We start from the raw sequence: 14363 nt of genomic DNA, 5'->3' as shown, positions 1-14363 counted from the left end.
GAATGAAACATTCTTCAATTTTACGGATTCAAAGTACACATTTATGTATTTATCGAGGACAAAGTAGCCTTAGTCAGGATATAATCCATGAATAATAATCAGTATATAATTCTTGAATCAGGTTACGAAGTTTCCTCTTCAATCTCTTAATTTATGATTGAAATGGGATTCATGTTGTTCTGAAAGCCACTAAAGTTTCCTGGATGTTGACTTAGCTGAAAACTACGTTTGGGTTCGACATTTTGATATGGAAATGTGTCCCATAAAGGACTGCTGAGTAATCGATATTAGATATACGAATATATTTATAAAACTTTAGAAGTTTTTAAAAATCTATGTTAATGAAAAATGAAGTATCGAATCCAGGATAACTACGGGTTTTTTCAAAACGACGCTAAAAAGTAGATTGATAGGGACAGCAAACGACCCCAAATTGAGGAAGACCCAAATCAGTCTCTCACACGTCTTTCTCAAGCATTGTGTATCTCTGTGGCTACGTTGTGGAGCATTTTGCGAAAAGATCTTGGTCTCCATCTTTTGCAAGAACTGAATTGTTCGTGAATTGGGCTGCGCAACAACTTGAAAATGATTCAGATTTTAATCGAAAAATCATCTTCAGCGATGAGACTCATTTCGGCTGAATGGCTTCGTTAATAAGCAAAATATGCTTACCGGACAGGCAGCAATTCACACGTACTCCATGAGTCACCATTGCATCCCAAAAAAAAAAAACGGTTTGGTGCGGTTTATGGGTAGGTTCATTTGACCGTACTTCTCCCGTGATGATCAAGACCGGCACGTTACTGTGAACATGAATCGCTACCGCTCAATGAAGCTGAATATTTTGGGCCCGAATTGGATGACATGGACTTGAACAATATGTGGTTCCAAACGGACGGCGCCACAAGCCACTCAGCGAATGTCATAATCGATTTATCGATAGCCAAGTTTGGTGAATGTGTTATCTTAAGGAATGATCCCGTCAATTGGCCGTATCAGTCATGCGTTTTGACGCTGTTAGACTATTTCATGTGAGGCTACGTCAAGTCTATAGTCTGTGCCAACAAGCCAGCGACGATTGATGAACTTTGTACGAATATCGAACGTTAAATTGCAGCAGTATCGACGGATTTCTGCTTGAAAACCGTCGAAAATTGAGTTTAGAGTCTGGACTTCTGCAAGCGTGCCTATGGTGACTATGCGAAAGAAGTCCGAGTTCCATACATAATGGCATGGAATGTACTTTCACAGGAATACGTATTATAAAAAGACTTCGATTCAAGTGTTTTCGTTTTTTTCGATCATCTTCAGAATATAACCAGTTTCAATTTAATTTAGCTAATTGGTGCTTTTTACTAATGAAAGAATGCATACCAGGTCCAACGTTAACAAATATATATTTAAAAAAGTATTACGATCCCAGTTTCTTGGCTGTTTAACCAGACCTTAAGCCAACTATTGATATGGGGACGGAAAGACTGCGTTAAAGGATGCCTAGACGTCTAGAGATAACTGTTTTAACCGATAATTTTCGGAGTTCTACCAGTGTTTTAACCAATTATCTGCGTGGTTTTACCAGATCTTAAGTCAAAAGACAGAAAATGTACCATAATAACGTCTAGACGCCCAGACGCCTAGAGTTAACTGTTTCTATAGATTATCTTCGAAGTTTTACCAGACTTTAAACCAACCCTTAATATGGGTACAGATAAACTGCACATAAAGGACGCCTAGATTCAATTGTCTACCACAAAATAGAGGTAATCTCAACAGTAAATTTGAATCTTTGGTTTCATACCTTACTGTTTTCTCCCTCACGTACTTGACGCATATCATTTGAAAATGCAAACTTTTGAATAAAACTTCGCGCTCAATTTACAAATCAGTCATAATTGGATTGACTATTTGCTGCGGCATAACCAACTGTGCTTTCCACATGCGTATGTAAGTGGTTCCAGCCTTAAGCCACTCAAGTTAAGCTCATTGTGCTACATGTTTCATATTTCCATGGCCACGGCGAACCCAACACCAATCACTTACCGTTAATAAAAATCAAAATGTAGTAAAAATTATTACCTACAAAAACTGAACTGATTGTTACAGTCCACAAATGTGATTTATCTCAATGCGGCGCGACACACCGACAAACACGAACAACCCCGTCCAAATTGAAGCTGGAGCTCCTGCGCCTGCAATCAGCCTTTAAGTGCTATGAATTTGTATCGCATTGTTGTTGTAGCAAATGAATATAACGAAGTGGCGGCAGATTTTCGCTTGAAAGCCGAGACGTGCATTGTAATTCAATGCCACTTAAAGCGACTGCGCCCAGTCAGAGTTTAAGAAGACCGCCAGCGAGGCTGAGGCGGCGTCTGTGGCTGCTACTAGTATACCGGCGCAGAGGTCACATTTGTTTGGCGTTTTAGGTGAATTGAATGTGACGCGAAATAGGCGAGTGGACTCGCCGCAACACCGCTCAACTCGGCTGCACTCGAGAGTCTTAACTACTTTGGCTTAAGTATTCCCCAAGGATGGAAATAATTTCCTACCCTCAGACATCAATGAATATTATTGTATATTAGGCAGCTAATAAACAGGTTCACAACCAGCGACAAAGACTCATTTCGCATTTCGGTTGTGTGGTGGAAAAATCGTAGCAAGTTGAGGGCGGCGGAAGCGAAGCGGCCGTCGTGCAGCATTCGTTTGGTCAATGTACTAGCTGGTTGGTTGCTAATTTATGATATTTACGTGATTTACGACAATAAATTAGTGAGAGACGCCAAGGTACATTCGAACCGTGGAAGTATACGCTGAAGATATACTCCACCAACTTATTTCCAAAAGTCATAAGATATTTAACAAGCTAATTGAATTGGGAAAAGTGAAAGTGATCAAGAGAATTTAGTTCATTAATAAAAGCATCATAAGAAGAGAAGGCGGAGATATAAATTAATTTCTTTGCAAGACATAGTCGGAAGACAGCATGACCCATGATTGGAACCTAAGTGTGTTCTGCCCACAACACTGAGAACGCCACGTGGCGCCAATTGGATATTCCAAGCGAAGTCAGGTCCTTCTCCACTTGGTCCTTCCAACGGAGTGGAGGTCTTCCTCTTCCCGAGGACTGCGTCGAATACTTTCAGAGCTGGAGTGTTTTCGTCCATTCGGACAACATGACATAGTCAGCGTAGCTGCTGTCTTTTAATTCGCTGAACTATGTCGATGCCGTCGTATATCTCGTACAGCTCATCGTTCCATCGATGTGGCCAACGCGCAAAGGACCATAAATCTTTCGCAGAAACTTTTCTCTCGAAAACTCGCAACGTCGACTCATGAGTTGTTGTCATCGTCCAAGCACCATATAGCAGGACGGGAATTAGGAGTGACTTATAAAACTTGGAGGATAGAGTCATGTGTAGAAGTTCACGCGAGTGAGGAAAGTTCTCTGATCACCATTCACTTGGGAGTGACCAGGTCTTTGACCAAGTATCCTCTGGGTAGCCTAGGAAAATCCGTTTGAAGGCGAGCTAAAGTGAGAAGGCGAAACATTCCCTACATAAGGTTGTACGCTGACTTTGGGACCTGCCACGGAAAAAAAACACCCCAATGTAAAGTTTACACTAAAAAAATATCTGCCTTAAAATGCAATGCAGAATCACTCTTGCCAATAGATGCTACTTTGACTGAGTAGGAAATTGAGAAGTTAAGTCTTCTCTCGACGAACAAAAGCCAAACTCTCAACTCAAGTCTCTCATTATTGCTTGACGTGGAGGCATGGACGATGACAACATCTGACGAGTTGGCCTGAAAAGTCTTCGAAAGAAAGGTTTTGCGGAAAATGTATGGTCCTTTGCGCCGAGACTGCATTCTATACACTGGCATTAATAATCGATAGTGCTCTTGAATATAAGGAATGAGCTCTAGGACTATTTCTGGTCATTTCTGGAGCGTTCAACAACGGCTCAACGGAATCTATTCCGAACATTATCCAGTCAATAGGTGTTGATCCTGCTATAAAATGCTGTATCAGAAGCCTTTTGACCTCTAGATGAATAAAAGCGGAATAGAACGACGATAAAATGATCAAGGAAGTCCGTAGAGGTACTCCGCAAGGTGGAATTCTATCTTCGCTTCTATGGACATTAGTGGTGAATAAGCTGCTAAGGAACTTGGAAGGCAAGGCCCCTAAGATAGTGGCATATACGGATAACTTAATAACGTCTAAGTGTCTACAGACCATTAGCAGTATTATGACCACCACTCTGTATACAGTCCAAAATTGGGCATAGCAAGCAGGTCTGGGGATGAATCACAAAATTCCTCTATGGAAGTTCTTTTCGATAATGGAGCACAACTCTCTCTCAAGGATCGCTCCAAGTACCTTGGGACAGTCTTGAACAGCAAACTGCTGTGGAAGAAAGAGTGAGGAAAGCTAGCAATGCTTTATATACGAGTAGGCAAATACTCGGCACAACCTGGGGGCTCTCTCCAAGGGTCTCTCTCTCGCATCCTAAGTGATGAATACTCCTCTTGAACTTAGCAACTGAACTCCCTCCCTCTGCTATCGCAAGGACCAAGCTGGAGACTGCGCGGCGTATACAAGATTAACCTAACCTAACATAGTCTATTTAAACTTGTGTTTCTCATGAACTCGAGTTTATCGATCACTTTGGTGTTAAACGTTAAAAGTACTGACATAATATTAAAAAATCAAAAAGTTTAGTAAACTCGCTTTAAGCGATTAAAGGAAAAATACACCCTTTCTGCGATTATAAGAAAATCAAACGACGTCGTAGTGCAAAATTTGGTGGCATTACGGAAAAATTTGTCCTCACTGTTGAATATTTTTGACTCATAGCAAATGTTTTGGTAGCACAATATGTTATGTAATATTTTATCTGTTATAAAAGTTGCTTAAACTCTTGTTTATCATAAACTCGAGTTTATTGACTATTTTGGTGTTTAAGGTTATATTATTATCGTAAATAAGAAAAGTAACCTATGTTGAACTCGAAGTTGCCTAAACTTGAATTTATAGCAAACTCGAGTTTATTGACTATTTTGGCGTTTAATGTTAAGTTAGTATATTATCATTGTAAACAAGAAAGATAGCCTATGTTAAACTCGAAGTTCCCTAAACTCGTGTTTATCATAAACTCGAGTTATAGAAACTATGGAAAAAGAATTTTGGGCGCACAATGGACTATTTATGGTTCTCACCCAACTATTTTGTCTGTTATAAAAATTTCTTAAACACGTGTTTAGCATAAACTCGCTTGGTGTTTAAGGTTAAGTTAGAATATGATTATCGTAAATAAGAAAAAAAACTATGTTAAACTCGAAGTTCCCTAAACTCGTGTTTATCATAAATTCGCTTGGTGTTTAAGGTTAAGTTAGAATATGATTATCGTAAATAAGAAAAACCCTTTGTTATACACAAAGTGGCATAAACTCGTGTTTAAAAATGCCTATGTTAAACTCGAAGTCGCATAAACTCGTGTTTATCATAAATTCGAGTTTATCCATTATTTTGGTGTTTAAGAATAAATTAGTATATTATCATCGTACATAAGAAAAAAATATTATGCTAAACTCGAAGTTGCCTAAACCCGTGTTTATCGCAAATTCGAGTTTATCTCGCAGCGTCACAAAATGTTAACTTTAACTATAGGAACTTCCTATAATTTAATTTGTTTAAGATTATCAACCAATTTCTCATTCCCATTCATCACAGCTCTTCAATTTAATTATTTAATATATTTTACAACGCTGTTTTCACACACCCTAACTAACTGTCGTCGTAAATACTTGCTGCCCACATACAACGGAACTGAAATTATCGTTCAACGCGCTAATAACGTTAGGTATCCATTACAAAATACCGCCCAAATGTCATTCAATTAACTCCACCAAAATAAATATGGTATTTCATCATCAACAATGTCACGTCAATCAGACTTACATGCATACACACATACATTTAAACCTGCAAGGTCCAAGTGTGCAACCAAAAAAATAAAAAATATATATTATGGAAAAAAGTATGTCATATGTATGTTTGCACAAATATTTATTTCAAACTGATTAATTCACATTTACACTCCCACTAAGCGAAACGAAGCCAAACGAAGAGTGACGGATAACGTGGACAACATAGGAGTTTAACGCAAATGAGCTGGTTAACGCACAAATACAATATTTGCAGGCACAAATAACAAACATACACACAATACAACACAAACACATACACATATATATAAACATAAAGCAACCATACATTTGTACATATGCTCTAATTATTGGGCTGTCGCTTGAATGGGTGCAAACAGGACATGATGAGCTGACACGAAGGCCAACACTGGCGCGACAAAATGAACAAGCAACAACAACAAAGCAGAGGCGAAAAGTGAAACAACCTGCATTTTTCGAAATCAACTAATTATAGTAATTCCGCTGGCCAGAAATGTCAACAAATATTTGAACAACACGGTTTGTAGGTACATTTGAACGCGTGTGATGTGAGTGTGTGCATGTGGGTTAAGCGACAACTCGAAGCGGGTAAATAAGGTGGTTGGGTGTAAGCGCTGTTAGAGAAATTATATAACAAGCGTAATAAAATTATATCGCAATTTTTTAAGGTATTTTGGGTACACAGAAGAAGAAAAGACGTTGGCTCCGGTTGCACCCAATAAAAAAGTTGCTGCACAATAATTCGATTTTGAACGGTCGATTTCATCAATGAAAAAATGAAGATAACGAAAAAGTTTTCATACAAGCACTAGATTTAGAGCAAGCAGTTTGTATGGGAGCTATATGCTATAGTTATCCGATAAAGCCGATTCCAACAAATCAGCAGCTTATTGAAGAGAAAGGGATGTGTGCAGAATTTCAGATCGATATCTCAAAACCTCAGATACTAAGGCTCAATCAACTGACCTCATCATGCTGATCATTTGTGTTATGTGAAGATTGCATTATTGTCTTAGTTAATAATCCATGCCAAATTTCGTGGAGATATCTCGTCAAATGAGAAATTTTCCAATTGAAAAATACACGGCCTACCATAGTAAAAGACTTTCTTTTTTGCATACTCGTAATTCCTTTTTTTTATTCAACATAGTTCTCCATCAAGGGTTACATACTGGTTATAGCGTCCCTCCAACTTTTCGATAAAACAATTCGGATCATTGTTTTGGCAAAACAGCACATTCTTTTTCTTCAAATGCGGCCGTTTTTCGGCGATTTCGTACATCAAACGATCTGATAACGCCATGTGATAGTCGGTGTTGATGATCCTCCCTTTTGCAAGGTAGTCAATAAAAATTATTCGATGTGCAGAAAATACAGACGCCGTAACCTTGCCAGACGATAGTTACGTTTTTCTACGCTTTGGAGCGGGTACAACGTGAGCGCTCCTCGGATGACTGTCCATTGGATTAGAGTGAAATGATGAAGCCATGTTTTCATCAATTCGTGTTTATTGTGTTTGAACATCTCCAAATGCTGCTCGGAACCATTAAATCGTCGTTGTTTTTGGTCAAAAGGGAGCTCGCGCAGCATCCGCTTTGCACAGAGCTTTCTCATACTCAAATATTCGAGAATTGATAGCTTTAGAGTGCCTAATATCTCCTAAAACGTCACTTTACGGTCATCCAAAATAATTTTGTGGACTTTTTTGATGTTTTTGTCCAACCTATTTTGGGCGTCCACTGTGTGGAAGCCTTTAAGCGCCATTTTGTTTGGGAAATTTAAACTATTTATTTAGCGAGTTATCGCAAGTTTATTATTTTTGAATATAAACCTGGAGTATGCGGGGCTATATGTAATATGATTTCATCTATTTTCACAGTGTATGACGATCAGCTGGAAGAACTTGTTCTAGTGTTTAGTTAACCCATAGAGGGTGGGGGTCAAGATCGCTTTTTTAGAGGTAAACTGAAGAATTTGTAACTTAATCTCAATTTCTGGCTTAGTTGTAATCCTCTAAAGCTTTTCTAAAATTAATAAAATTTTGCCGGCATGACAATGGTCCAATTTCGCCCATTTGCTGTACTAGTTAAACCCCCTTGACACCTTCTCTTATGAACTCTTCTAGAAAATTTGTAGATTCAGAAGGTATGGCGCCAATTTTGAGGTACTTTTGCAGAGTTTGAGTTGAACTATCCTACAAAAATGGAGTACTACTCTAGTTCTCTTGATGGTCCTTTCCGGGGTGATTTAAAACCCATCAAAACGATTGCTATCAAAGTCTGATTCGAACCTTAACAGAAACCTCATCCGATCTTTCTATCTACCGAGGGTTAGAATAAGCTATGTTTATCTACAGTAAGAGGTGTTAAGTTAATGCGATCTTTCATAAAAGGCGAAGAGTTTCCAGTGATTCTATAAATTATTCAAAGAGGATTGGGAATGCGTTGACGATGAACCACGTCCAGGGCGGTCATCAACATCAACTGATGATCAACATGACAATAAGATAAAGAATTTGGTGCCTGAGAATCGACGATTAACAGTCAGATGATCGTTGGAATATCTGAAGAACCAGTGGAAATGATTTTGAAAGATCATTTGGGCGTAAGAAAAGTAAAACGACGATGGCAACAGACGATCAATCATCCGAATATCGTGGCAAATGTAAGCCGAAACCGGAAAAACTACTTCAAAGCAGATCAAAAATCAAGGATATGTTGACAGTTTTCTTCGATTATCGATGTGTGGTACATTCCGAATTTCTTCCGACCGACCCGGGAAGCTATTCGAAAAAGAGGTCGGAATTATGGGCCGATATTGGTTTTTGCATATTGCAATAATGGACTGCATACTGCAAAGAAGGGTTGAGAACAACAAAGATCTTATGGGATAACTTCGGTGTTGAATTCAAACCGAAAGACAAGACTAAAAAATCGTTAGAGATTTCTAAGCATTGTTGAACTAATCGGAACTGATTTTAAAGGCCAAAAAATCTTCAACTTTCCCACAAAGTTAAATCGAAGGCCACGATTGTCCCAATGCAACCCTGTATGTATTATTTTACTTCGTCTGTATTTCATACTACAAAAATATAATTTCTCTGAGCTTGATTTTGTTTGATTTCCTCCAATTTAGTTCAAACTACGAAACTTGTGTCTTGCCACAAAGTTTATGCCCTTTTTAGACATTTTTATGGCCATGATTAAACATTGCCTACCCATAGGATTCGAATAAAAAATGTGAGGCGGTATGCATACTATGTTGACGATTTGTTTGTTTAGTCTGTTAGGTTAGCAATAATTCATAATTTCATGGCAATACATTTTAGTTTACAAGCTTTACAAGCAAATCAAGAAGCGCATTAAACGCATGCAATGTCAAGCGCCTATAAGTATGCATAACTAGCTACCACTTGGTAAACAGGTGTGGCTGATGTCCTTTATTTGTCAACAACCCTCTCCAAACTAAAAGCCTGACACACGGTTGCTTCTAGCTCCACTCTTAGCCATTGCGCAAGGGGGCGTGTGTCATGCATTTGGCCGATAATTGTGTAATAGGGATATCTGTCATGCTATCCTTCCGTCACTTATAGCCTTCCGTAAGACGCATAAAATGTGCTCTTGACAAAGTCTGAATGATAAGCTACGAGAAAATATTTTAAGTATTCCCGACTACAATTTTAAGTATTCTCTTTCAAATTCTACAGAAGATCTTTATTGAACTTCAAGTAACAAACATTTTCGAGAGGTATTATTTACACGGAGTTTTCAGACATTGCTTTTGTAACTAGGTTGAAAATAAGAAGGAAAGAACCTCTACCAAAGCTCAAATCGTCTCTTCTAACATGTACGCTTTGAGTTCTTCAGGGAACTTTGAAATAAGCAACAACCTCCTAGTCCCTAAGGCCTCCTAGACCTAAGTCTGAATAAGGAACTCTTCTGGCAAAAATCATAACCAAACCAAACCATGTCTCCGTCTCTAGTTCTAAGCGCTAAACGACTAGGTTAAGTAAGGTTGGCTTTGAAAGCTGAGCGGCGATACTAACCTTGAGTTCACAAACCGTGCGTTGAAGGCAGGTTAAGGAATGCCTAACCTCGTTATCAATGGCATTGAGTAACTTTGAGATAAGAATAATATGGATCTCAGGTCACATCTGAACGTAGGCAACTGCAAAGACGACGAGTTGACAAGGAAAGGTCTTATAACCCCACTATCAGTAGAATGGCAGTTGAGCGGTGCTACTCTCTCTTCGCGCATTCTACTGCTGAATAGCATAGTTTCGTGGAAGCTTAGCCAACACAGGGTTATGATCGATTCTAGCGATGTTGCAAGATCTTTCTGGCTCAAGGATGATTGGAAGAATTCCAGTGAGCTCTTTTGTCTCAGTAAGTCTTGCATCTCCCTAGCTGGGGTGGCTCTAATAGATCAACGCCCTTCGACATCCACGCTGTAAGGTCAAAAATCCTACCGTATGCCAGCTGTTGAAGGTTCATGGAAGAAAACGAGGTCTAAACATCTCCACACTTTCTTCTTTATTGTCTCGCCTTTTCGAGATCAACGCTTAAGCACTTGGGAGCTCACACTTTCAAATATTACACAGAACTGATGAGAGTCGAAATTAAATATCTAACCACATTTCTATTGGCCTCTAGGCGCTTTGTAAACTTATAAAGTCAGAAACAGTGGTAATACTTTATGGTTTCACAAGGAACTGTATACGTATATAGGAGTCAAAGATCGATCCTCATCTTCAGATTCAGCCATCGAACCTAATCTAACCCAGGGTCGTCGTTGTAGGAGATTTAAGACCTCGTTGACTTTAAACTTTGGGCCTCGGAGAAAACCTGCCCTCATTTCATGAACTTTGCAATATCTCTTGTGAGAACTCTTCAATAATCGGAACCCAAAATATTACATTTACTCCTTTCTAGCGTCCAAAGTCTGAGCCGCAAGCTGTCGGGTTTTATAAGCTCTTTGGAAGTAAGGTCTGACGAATTCCTATCATGGGGCTGATGGTCATCTAAGTGTCTTTTTACCGCTACGGATACCAAATTTACGAACCCCAGAACTATATGCAACAACAACAATCACTTCGAAACAATTCTCGACCATACTTTTACAAATTAATTCAGCCAAATGCAATGAATGAAAATCAAATAGTCAACTTTTCTGGCCGAAAAGCAAATAAATAACGGTATACAAAAACCAAAAAGTCGCCTAATCATCAATGCAGCACGCAGTCACCTACCATCTGTCACAACAACTACTACGACTGAAGGTACAACATTGTTCACTTAATTTTCTACAACACACAGCGATTTATTAACGCTCACAACAACAACAGTAGCAACAACAAACACTTTTATATGCATATAAAAGCAGGCTGGAAAGGCGGAAGGTTTTCATAAGTAAAATGTTAGGCATTGCAGGCATAGTGTATGCATTAAGCATTCGTGTGTGCGTGTGTTGGTGTAGTGTAGTCACCCTGTGACTCCTGCTTGTTCGGTATTTAAACGCCAGCAGCGTAAACAATGCCAACATATGTCCAAATAGTGGTTTTCCAATTGAATGCATTCATATACTTAATACTTCGTCAACGACTCGTAAACGAACGACATGATACCCGCTAGAGTTTACTTTAAGGATATGCATGCCTCTATGTTTGTTTAAAGGCTCGTGGTCGGCTATAAATTGTGACAATGAATTGTTATGATCGGTGTATATAAAAAATGAATTGTAGCAACAACAAAAGTTAATGACTGCATTTCGGTTAAAACATGAATTGCGATTAGAATAACTAAAATTAAAATTGTCAAAAATCGGGGTTTACTTGGTCTAAGACATTATCTGGACTGCTTGCTTTAACTTTTAATTGCTCAATTATATTCGAGAAGTAAATAACTCACATATTAACCGAAAAGCAGCTCACGACTTCCGGTCTTAGACCAACTATCGTCTGGGTAGCCAAAGAACATCCGTTTGAAGGCGAGCTAAAGTGGAAAGGCTACGCATCCCTTCCCAGGCTTGTGCGCTGGGTTTGGGACCGGTCACGTAAACCATCCCCAATAACAAAAAAAAAAATAGCATCGGATGAGAGACCCTACAGGCTTTAGGTCAATCAACAACTGACCAAGTATTCACCATGCATCAAATCTTAATAATCGATATACACTACCTTTTCGTAGATTTCAAAGCTGCTTTTGACAGTACGAAAAGGAGCCGCCATTAAGACTGAATTTGGTATCTCCGCAAAACTAATATGGTTGTGTAACCTGACGTTAAGCAATACCAAAAGCTCCGTCAGTATCGGGAAGGACCTCTCTGAACCAGTTGATACCAAACGAGGCTTCAGACAAGAAGACTTCCTAGGGAGCGACTTGTTCAATATACTCCTGGCTTCAGACAATGCGACTCGAAATCCAACACAGAATAACTCTGGCCAACCGGTACTACTTCGGACAGAGTAGGCAATGGACATGTAAAATCCTCTCCCGACGAACAAAGACCAAATTCTACAAGTTTTCATTATTCCTGTTTTGCTTTCAGATGCAGAGGCAAGGACTGATGAATCGGCATTACGAGTATTCGAGAGAAAGGATCTACCGAAGATTTTTGGTTCTTTGCGCATTAGCAACGGCGAATACCGGTGTCGATGGAACCATGAGCTCTACGAAACATACGACGACATTGACATAATTCAGCGAATTAATAGACAGCTAAGCTAGGTCATGACGTCCATTTCTGAACGGATGGTTACTGGTTGAAAGAACAAATACTTAGCCTCACTATTAATGATATCGTCTATCAGCTGGATGGAAACGGGTTGGAGTTCTACTGTTTATCGAGCACTGTCAACTGACAAGAGATCTAGTCAGTTTTCCGCCCTCAAGAAAGTTCGTATTTCCCTAGCTTTATGAGTTTAACCCAGTTGTGGTCCACTTAGTTAGTAAATCTTACTAAATGGCAGTTTTAGAAGATGTTTTAAAGAAGACGCAGTATGAGCATCTTTCCTACCCACCCATATCCAACTAAATCGGTTTCTTGACTTCACAAAAGGCTTATCTTTAGGAGTACATTTGTATTTATTCTTTCAGTTATGAACCTTTTGCGTTGGATAAGGTATTTTCAAGAATTTGATGGAACCTACGATGAGTTCGGTGCACTCATTAAAAATTGGAGCATATTAGGTTAGGTTAGGTACTTTCAAAAATTTAATAGGAACCAGGGTGAAATCGACGTTATTATCAACACATAGAGTTCTTAACTGTAAATCATTATTAAGCTGCATTTTTTCCTTAAGATCCCAACATTTTCCTTACGGCATGGGGACCAAGAGATCAGAAGTTTCGTTTCGTCTATAAGTTAGTGTTATTTTCTTAAAATAAATAGATGAATATATATAAATATAATCTGGTGACAGGACTTAAGTTTTCCAAGAGGCCATACTCTTAATTTGGCTCTGTATCACCTAGTTATTATATCGTCTAAAGGAAGCAATCCCCGAAAGTACCAGATCAGATCAAAAGAAAAGCAATCATGTTCCTTCAGGACAATGCTAGATCAAACACATGGATTATTGCTCGCCAGAAGCTTCCGGAGCCTGATTGGGAGGGTTGTAGCATTCCACTTTACAGTCCGGACCTGACACGAAGTGATTACTTCATGTTTCTGTCTATGACAAATGATTTTGCTGGTGGAAAATTTTTCTCAAAAGAAGCTCTTAAAAATCTACTCTCTCAGTTCTTTGCTAATACGAATGAGGGATCGTTCTAACCGTTCCCACGACAGTCGGGTCTACGTAACCGTAACGGATCCGGCCAAAGACTGCCAGCTCGGCAAATTTCTGTCGCTACAACATTCTAACTATGCTAAATAAAACCTTCAATGTAATGCACAAACATAAACGTCAGGGAAACGGCTGCCACCGTATTGTTACCTTTTGTCACGCACGTTCGGCGCTCATTTGGTTAATACGCAGTTAAATATAAGTGTCAACCTTTATCCTTTCGCTTTTTTCACTTTTTTTTATTTTCTTTTTATTGCTGCTAGTTTTGTAGAATTGTTTTTTTTTTTTATTTTATTTTTTAAGTTTTTTTTCCGGTAACGGCTAAGCACACTTCCACTCAATTGCCACCCTGCCCATGGCTTGTTAGTAAATCATTTATCTTGTTTTTCTAATATCTCCTTAACGGTGTGACAGTTAACATTTTAAAAAATGATGTCCTCAAATGAAATTCGCAAAACGGACCGACAGACAGCGGACACGTCGTGAATATGTAATGAAGCGCATGTAAATACATAACATTCGTCGAGGTAGAAGAATCAGAAAAAATAGATACTTATGCAAAGAGCAACCCTTTGGTGTTCAAAAGTAACAAAAAAATGTTTTTTTTTTT

The 14363-nt window shown here is 38.9% G+C and overlaps 1 long non-coding RNA gene across 1 annotated transcript in view; it reads right to left on the bottom strand.

The window, feature by feature from the left end:
- Window positions 1-14363, bottom strand: part of LOC125780353 (uncharacterized) — a 111721-nt gene that overhangs the window by 65375 nt on the left and 31983 nt on the right. The window lies entirely within an intron of this gene.

This window comes from Bactrocera dorsalis, chromosome 1 (genome assembly GCF_023373825.1).
Source record: "Bactrocera dorsalis isolate Fly_Bdor chromosome 1, ASM2337382v1, whole genome shotgun sequence".
Classification (NCBI taxonomy): domain Eukaryota; kingdom Metazoa; phylum Arthropoda; class Insecta; order Diptera; family Tephritidae; genus Bactrocera; species Bactrocera dorsalis.
Note: the sequence above shows the minus strand (reverse complement) of the source record. Positions and strands in the feature narration are given on the sequence as shown.